This window comes from Panthera tigris, chromosome C1, assembly GCF_018350195.1.
Source record: "Panthera tigris isolate Pti1 chromosome C1, P.tigris_Pti1_mat1.1, whole genome shotgun sequence".
Lineage (NCBI taxonomy): Eukaryota > Metazoa > Chordata > Mammalia > Carnivora > Felidae > Panthera > Panthera tigris.
Window position 1 is genome coordinate 17346490 of NC_056667.1, and position 8843 is coordinate 17355332.

Consider the following 8843-nt stretch of genomic DNA (forward strand, 5'->3'; position numbering starts at 1 on the left):
CAGCCTTGCCTGCAAAGCTTTTCATGAACTGACCTCTATCCCACTTACGAACAGGCACTCTCTGGCCTCCGTGCCTCTGCTCTGCCTGAAAGGCTTTTTCTTCCATTTATTTATTTAAAAAATTTTTTAATGTTTCTTCATTTTTGAGAGAAAAAGCACGAGTGGGGGAGGGGCACAGAGAGAGAGAAGGAGACACAGAATCCGAAGCAGGCTCCGGGCTCTGAGCTGTCACCACAAAGCCCGACACAGGCGGGGCTTAGACCCACGAACCGTGAGATCATGACCTGAGCCGAAGTCGGACGCTTAACTGATTGAGCCGCCCAGGTGCCCCGTTTCTTCCATTTATAATCCTTAAAGTCCTTCCATTCGTCGTGGCCAGGCTCACATGTCATCTCTTTCACGAAACCTTTTCAGAAGCCCCAGAACTCTCTCCCTCCCCCTGGCACTATCCTAAAATGTCTTGACCGGAGTTATTTGGCTTGTCCCACTCCGGTTGGTCCCCATCTGACTGCGGGCAGGTGAGGCTCAGGGACCACAATAGCAATGATCTGTGAGTCTCACACTTGAGATTCACACAGAATCACCTGGAGGGCTTGCTAAGACACAGGCTGCTGGGTCCAACACCCACGGTTTCGGATTCAGTAGTTCTGCGTGGAGCCTGGTAATCTGCATTTCTAACAAGTGCCCAGGTGATCCTGCTGCAGCTGGTCTGGGGAACACTCTTTGAGGACCACTGGCACAGAAGTCGAGGTGCTAGACTTGGACTCAGATCTCAGCTCTGCCTCTCACTGTGTGACTTTACATACACCCCCTGCCCTCTCTGAGCTGCTTTCTCATCTCTGAAAGGATTCATTCTTCCCACCTCCTGCCCCACTGGGTTGAAGTAAAGAGGACCAGGCTTAGGGCAGCACCAGGCGCCCTGCTGGTGCTGACTAAATGGCCTAGAGCTCTCCCTCTGCCAATTGCCCTCTCCCTGTGTTTTGACTTCTTAGTGGCTGCTCAATAGAAACTTGGGTATTAGTTTCAGGGAAAACTGCTGACTTGAATTCTGATGCAAAATGCTGGCAAACTGAGAAGAGCTAAAACAGCCAAGCTGGGTATGTCTGGTCAGCGGAATGCTAATTACCTTCACACCGCGAGAATTTTCCCTTCTGCGCCTCAGGACCACACGGTGCAATAACGATCATGTGTATCGTTGCAAGGGACAGCAGGTCAGCTGTTGCAAGTTTATGGTCATTTATCCAGCAAGTGTTTCCCCAGCACCTCTAAGGAGCCTGCCTGGTGGTGACTGGCTTGTCTCAGGGGATGCACTGCCCGAGGAAGAAGACTCCTTGTGGCCAGGACACTGCCTTCCAGCTTCCCCTCAGGACCTGTTCCCTTAGAACACCAAACACACACACACACACACACACACACACACACACACACACACACACACCATGCTTCCTTTGCTGCTCCTGGAGCAAGGTGGGTTTTTGTTTTGTTTTTTTTAAGTAGGCTCCATGCCCAACATGGGGTTTGAACTCAGGACCCTGAGATCAAGAGTCTCATGCTCTACCAACTGAGCCAGCCAGGCACTCCATGGAGCAAGGTGTCTTTTCACAACTTACATTTGCAGGACACAAGTCATGTTCTTCATGGGCAAAAGGCTGTGTCTTTGCTTTACAAGCATCTAGGATTGTACACAGAAAGGAAACATCCAAGGTTAGAATGGAACCCCCATAATGACTGTTAGGAGGCTGGGTCACCAGGTGGTTAAGATCATGAGCCTAGGAGCTTGGCTGACCCGATTCCAGTCCCATGCCATCACCAGGGCTGGGATTAGGGTGAAGCAGATGAGGGGCCCCTCTTCCTCCCCCTAAACTGCCTCACCCATCACAGCCTGTCCACCACTTCTGGTTGTGTGACCTCAGGCAAGTAACTTCACCTCTCTGAGCCGCACTGGGGATAATACCTATTCTATAAGGTTTTATGGAGATTAAATAAAACTTGGTTCCTAATGGTCTCAATAAAGGGCAATACTTTTCCTAAATTCGGCATTTGGCAGAGTGGCCACCAGAGGGCAGTGGTCCCCATGTTGGAAATAAAATAACCTGCCTGGTGATTAGTGATCCCTTTGAAGGAACACACACACACACACACACACGAACACGCACACGTGTTCGCACGCATGCGTGTGAGTGCATGCACCAGGAGAGATGTGTGCTTTGATTGGGTCAACACAGCCCCACTGGCCAGCAGATACACTGGGCATCCTGCTGGTCACCCATGGCTGTGGTCACTTGAAGATTGACTTAAGACTGACACCAGTGAATTAAGATTTACTAGGACACTGCATCCTACTCCCCTAGGATTAATGGAAGGATCAAGGGGCAAACAAAATGTATGAATATACATAACGAAATAGTATTGTCACACTGCTGAGCCTTGTTAGAAATTCTCCTTTAGAATCCCCAGGGAGGTCTGGTCTTCTCTCTTTGCTGTAATCTAGAACCCTTCAGGTGCCTCAAGAGCTGTGCTGCAGACACACCTGCCAGGCCATGTGCATCCATGGAAAGAAGAAGCCAATTCTTAAAATAGGTCAATACTCTTGACAGGAAACGGTAGTTAGGATCCCACCCTGGCACAGGGTAGATGTTCAGTAAATGTCTGATAAATAAATGACCCTCGTCTAAGGACAGCACAGGAGTCGACTGCATTGGGTTGGGGGCAGTCAGATCCTGGCTTTTTTCTCCCTCTTGTCTTATTGCTTTGTCCCGGTTCACCAGGATGATGTTGATTTGTAACAGTGATAGTAGGTATCTTGTTTCTAAGGTTTTACCATTAAATACGATATTTGCTATAAAATAGTAACTCCTGGGTCTTGTCATGTATCAGGTTTTTAATAATCATAAATGAGTGTTGAATTTTTCAAGTGCTTTTCTCATATCTGTGGAGATGGTTACATGGTTTTTTTTCCTTTAATTGGTTAATGTAGTAATGTAGAAGAGCATATACATTGCTCTCTTTCCTTTTTTGCGGGCAGGCATTTATGTTATGCACTCGTATCAAAACAGTAACCAGTACTTAACAGGCACCCAAATATTTGCTGAATGAATAAACGAGGAACAACAGATTCTTGGGGAAACTTCCCTCATGTAGCATTTCTTAATTTTTTATTATTTGAGGGAGAGAGAGAATCCCAAGCAGGCTCCACATTTAACATAGAGACTGATGTGGGGCTTGATAGCATGATCCTGGGATCATGCCCTAAGCCGAAATCAAGAATCAGACACTCAACCAACTGAGCCACCCAGGTACCCCCAAAAGTAGCATTTCTTTTTTTTTTTTTTTAATGTGCGTTTATTTTTGAGAGAGGGTCAGGGGGAAGGGGCAGAGAGAGAGGGAGCCACAGAATCTGAAGCAGGCTCCAAGCTCTGAGCTGTCGGCACAGAGCCTGACAGGGGCTCGAGAACTCAGGAACCCCTGAGTCAAAGTTGGACACCTAACCAACTGAGCCACCCAGGCACCCAATAGCATTTCTATCTTGCATTCTGCACATGAGAACAGCTTGGAGTTTTGAGGCAAATGTGCAGATAATGTGTTTGCACTCCTGGGATCAGTCTAACTTGGCTATTATTTTTTTTTAAAGGCTCTATTTAATTGGCTAATTTTTGTTTAGGATTTGTGTCTCTATGTTTAAAAGAATTCCCCCTGCAATTTTCTTTTCTTGTATCGTCCTTTTCTGGTTTGGAGATCTAGGTTATCCTACCTATAAAAAAAAAATTGGATGACTTCCCTTTGTCTCGTTCTCTGAAATATGTACAGGTTCAAGATCAGAGTTCAATAAAACTTGCCTGTATGGGTGCCTAGGTGGCTCAGTCGGTTAAGCATGTGACTCTTGGTTTTGGCTCAGGTCATGGTTCGTGAGTTTGAGTCCCACATCAGGTTCCATGCTGACAGTGCGGAACCTGCTTGGGATTCTCTCTCTCCCTCTCTCTCTGCCCCTCCCCCACTCACTCTATCTCTCTCAGAATAATTAATGAATGAATTAATTTAAAAACTTTAAAAATGAAAAAAAAAAACCTGCCTATAAATCCATCTGGCTCTGGCATCAGTTTGGAGTCAGAACCTCTTGAACATCAATACAAGTTAGTTAATGATTTCTATTTCTTTTTGAGTCAATTTGGGTAAATTTATTATTTTCTAGAAACTTCTCCCTTTCACATACATTTTCAGCCTTGCCTCTCATTGGTTGCATTACCTGGAAACTCTTTATTTTTTTAAAACAACTTTATTGAGGTATAGTTTACATAATATAAAATTCACCTGAGGTGTTTGGGTCACTCAGTTGGTTAAATGTCCAATTCTTGATTTTGGCTCAGTTCATGATGTCGTGGTTAAGAGACTGAGCCCTGTATCAGGCTCCATGCTGGGCATGAAGACCGTTTAAGATTCTGTCAACCTCTGTCTCTTCCCTGCTCGGGCTCGCTCGCTCTCTCTGTCTCTCTCTCAAAAAAAAATTTTTTTAACCTATTTCAGGTGTACAATGAAATGATTTCTAGAAATTTTATCAAGTAACTACAACCATTACCATAAATCAGCTTTAGAACATTTTCATGCCCCCAATAAGATCCCTATGTCCTTTTGTAAAATAATAGCTTTATTGAGTTATAACTCATATACCATACAATTCACCTACTGAAAGTATACAATTCTGTGGTTTTTAGGATATTCATAGTTGTATGTCAATCACCATGTCAATTTCAGAGTGTTTTCATTACTCCCTCCCAATAAAACCCTGTACCCATTAGCAGTCACTCCCCTTCTCCCTTCCCCTTCTTCTAAAGTCTTAAGCAACCACTAAGTTACCCTCAGTCTCTATAGATTTACCTATTCTGGGCATTTCATATAAATGAAATCATATAATATGTGGCCATTTGTGTGTGGTTTCGTTCACTTATCACGTTTTCAAGGTTCATCCATGTTGTAGCACATGTCAGTACGTCATGTCTTTTTATTGCTTAAAAACATTCCATTATGTGGATATACTATCGTTTATTTGTCCATTCATCAGTGGAGAGACATTTGGGTTGTTTCACTCTTGGGCTATTGTAAATAATGCTGCTACAAACATCTGTGTGGTTTTTGTGTGGCCATACATATGTGTTCATTTCTCTTGGGTATATACCTAGAAGTGAAATTACTTGGGCTCCATGGTAGTTCTATGTTTAGTTTTCTGAGAAATTGCCAAACTGTTTTCAAAGTGGCTGTTGTATTTTACATTCCCACTAGCAGTATACAAGGGCTCCAAGTTCTCCACAGCACTTTTAAAAAACAATTTTTAATGTTTATTCATTTATCTATTTATTTATTTGATGTTTATTTATTTTTGAGAGAGAGACAAAGCATGAGTGGGGGAGGGGCAGAGAGAGAGGGAGACAGAATCCGAAGCAGGCTCCACGCTCCGAGCTGTCAGCCCAGAACCAGACACGGGGCTCGAACTCACCAACCATGAGATCATGACCTGAGCCCAAGTCGGAAGCCCAGCCGACTGAGCCACCCAGGTGCCCCAGTGTTTATTTTTGAAGGAGAGGGAGACAGAGCACGACAAGGGAGGGGCAGAGAAAGAGGGAGACACAGAGTCCAAAGTGGGCTCCAGGCCCGGAGTTGTTAGCACAAAGCCCAACGTGGCACTTGAACTCAAGAGCCATGAGATCATGACCTGAGCCAAACTCAGCAGCTTAACCGACTGAGCCACCCAGGCGCCCCTCCACAGCACTTTTTATTGTCTTGCTGATTATCGCCATCCTAATAGATAAAAGGCGATTATCTTGTCATTTTAAGATATTTATTTTAAGTGATTTCTACACCCAATGTGGGGCTTGAACTTACAACCCTGAGATCAAGAGTCTTACACTCTGCTGACTGAACCAGCCAGGTGCCCCGATATCAATATCCCACGGTTTTGATTTGCATTTCCCTGATGGGTGGCTAATGTTGCTGAGATCTTTTCATGTGCTTTTTGGCCATTTGTATATCTTCTTTGGAGAAATGCTTATTCATAGCCTTTGACCTTTTTTTAATTGGGTTATTTATATTTTTACTATTGAGCTGTCTTTTCATTTATTTGGATATTCTTTAATTTCTTCCAACAATGCGTTGTAGGTTCCAGAATATAAGTTTCGCACTTCTTTAGTATTAACCTTATTCTTTATTTCATTTTATGTGAGTGGGGAAGAGGCAGAGAGAGATGGAGAAAGAATTCTAAGCTGGCTGCATGCTGCCAGCACATGGCCTGATGCGGAGCTCGAACTCACAAAGCCACAAGATCATGGCCTGAGCCGAAACCAAGAGTCAAAAGCTTAACCAACCGAGCCACCCAGGCGCCCCTTGTTAACCTTATTCTTAACTATTTTATTATTTTTGATGCTATTATAATTTAAATTGTTTACTTAATTTCATTTTTGGGGTTTTTCATTGCTAGTACATAAAATTACAACTGGTTATTGTATGTTGATTTTATATCCTACAACCTTACCGAACTCATTTATTAGTTTTATATTTTTTAATGGATTCCTTAGGATTTTCTATATACAAGATCATGTTATCTGCAAATAGAGCTAGTTTTTCTTACTTCCCATCTGCATGACTTTTATTTAATTTTCTTGCCTAATTGCCCTGGTTAGAACCTCCAGTATAATGCTGGATAGAAACAGGGGGAGTAGATCTCCTTATCTTGTTTCTGATCTAGGAGAGAAAGCGTTCAGTATTTCACAATTGAGTATGATGCTAGCTGTGGATTTTTCATAGATGCCGTTTATCAGGTTGAGAAAGTTCCCTTCTATCCTTAGTTTGTTGAGGTTTCTTTTTAAGTTTTTTATTTTAATTCTAGTACAGTTATTATATTAGTTTCAGTGTAGGAGTGTGTGTGTGTGTGTGTGTGTGTGTGTTTTCAATCATGAAGGGGTATGGAATTTTGTTCAATGTTTTTTCTGCATCTACTGAGATGATCATGTGGTTTTCATCCTTCATTCTGCTGATATGATACATTACATTAGTTGATTTTCAGATTTTAAACCAGCCTTGCGTTTCTGGGATAAGTCCCATGGCGTACAGTCCTTTTTACTTACACGTTGCTAGATTTGGCTTGCTAGTATTTTGTTGAGAATTTTTGCAACTCTATTCAGAGGAGCCAATTGATGGATATTTAGATGTTTCCAGCTTGGGGCTATTATGAATAATGCTGCAATGAACACTCATGTGCAAGTCTTGTCTTTGCACGGACATATGTTTTCATTTCTCTTGAGTAGACACCTAAGGGTCGCCATCACCAAGTCCTACGATAGTTTTAAGCTTATCTTTGTGCCAAAAATGCTTTCGAAAGTGGCTGTACTGTTTGACATTCCCATGAGCAAAGTATGAGGGTTACCTGAGCATTCATTTAAGCTGTTTCTTCATCTGTAAAGTGGTGGCGACAAGAACACTGACTTTATGAAGTCAGAGATTATGTTGTGTGAAGGACTTAGCATGGCGCTGAGCCCAGACACACACAAAGCTCAATACGTGACATCTTTTTTTATGTTGTCTTTGCTAATGTCCCGGGCTTTCACCTCCTCCAGGAAGCCCTCCCTAATGACCACCCTCCTAACTCCTAAAACGCATATTACTGCAACCATCACATTATTTGTGACTATATTTTTATGCATTTGTGTCTCATGAACATCCTAGGGATGGGGACCATTCTTATTTACTTCTGTCTCCTCCGTGCCTAGCACATAGCAGGTATTCAATAACCCATAGATAACCATATCTATGTACAAAACATTAATGCTTACATGTTAGTGTCTAAGAAAACTCTATAAAAAAGGCTCTTGAACTGGGCCTTAAGGAAGAAGCAGGCACCTGCTCAGTTGAAATGGAGGGAAGGGCATGCTGGGTGAAGTGAACAGTATGTATAAAGACCCAGCAGAGGAAAAACATGTTTTCGGGATCCAAGAAGTCCAGTGTGGCTATGGGTAGTGGGATGGAGTGGCCAGTGAGGTGAAAAGGGAGGGTAAGCCACTAGTAATGTTGTAAATGGACGTTCATGCCAAGTGAAGGGGCCCTGAGGGCAAGGAGGAGCCATCCATTAAGTAGGAGTGACACGATCAGAACTGCATGTTAGGGGCACCTGGGTGGCTCAGTTGGTTAAACATCTGACTTCGGCTCAGGGCATGATCTCACGGTTCGTGAGTTCAAGTCTGGCATCGGGCTCACTGCTGTCAGCACAGAGCCTGCTTTAGATCCTGTGTCTCCCTCTCTCTCTGCCCTTCCCCTGCTCTCTTCTCTCTTTCCCAAAAATAAATAAACATTAAAAAAAAACCCTGCATTTAAATTTTTTTTTTCAATGTTTATTTATTTTTGAGAGGCAGAGACTGAGCGTGAGTAGGGAAGGGGCAGAGAGAGAGGGAGACACAGAATTCAAAGCAGGCTCCAGGCCCTGATCTGTCAGCACAGAGCCCGACGCGAGGCTCGAAACCACAAACCGTGAGATCATGACTTGGGCCCAAGTCGGACGCCCAATCGACTGAGCCACCCAGGCGCCCCAAAACCCTGCATTTTAGAAGGAAGTCTCTGGGGTTGGTAGAGGGCATGAGTACTCAAACTTCAGCTGCATTAGAATCACCTGAAGGGTTCACTATGTTACAGATTCTGGGTCCCGCCCTGAGTTTCAGAAGGTCTGGGGCAGAACCTGAGAATATGCATTTCACACAAGTTCTCAGGTAATGCCGGTCAGAGGACCACACTTTGAGAACCACTGATAGGATGGGACGGAGAAGAATGGGTGGCAGTGAGAAGATGAAGGGAGCTGTCCAAATAGT

At 43.7% G+C, this 8843-nt stretch overlaps 1 non-coding gene across 1 annotated transcript; it reads right to left on the bottom strand.

Annotated features, from left to right (window-relative positions):
- Positions 1-1503: 1503 nt before the first annotated feature.
- TRNAK-CUU lies at positions 1504-1576 on the bottom strand. The gene has a single exon. It is a non-coding gene; the product is annotated as a tRNA-Lys (tRNA).
- Positions 1577-8843: the final 7267 nt, after the last annotated feature.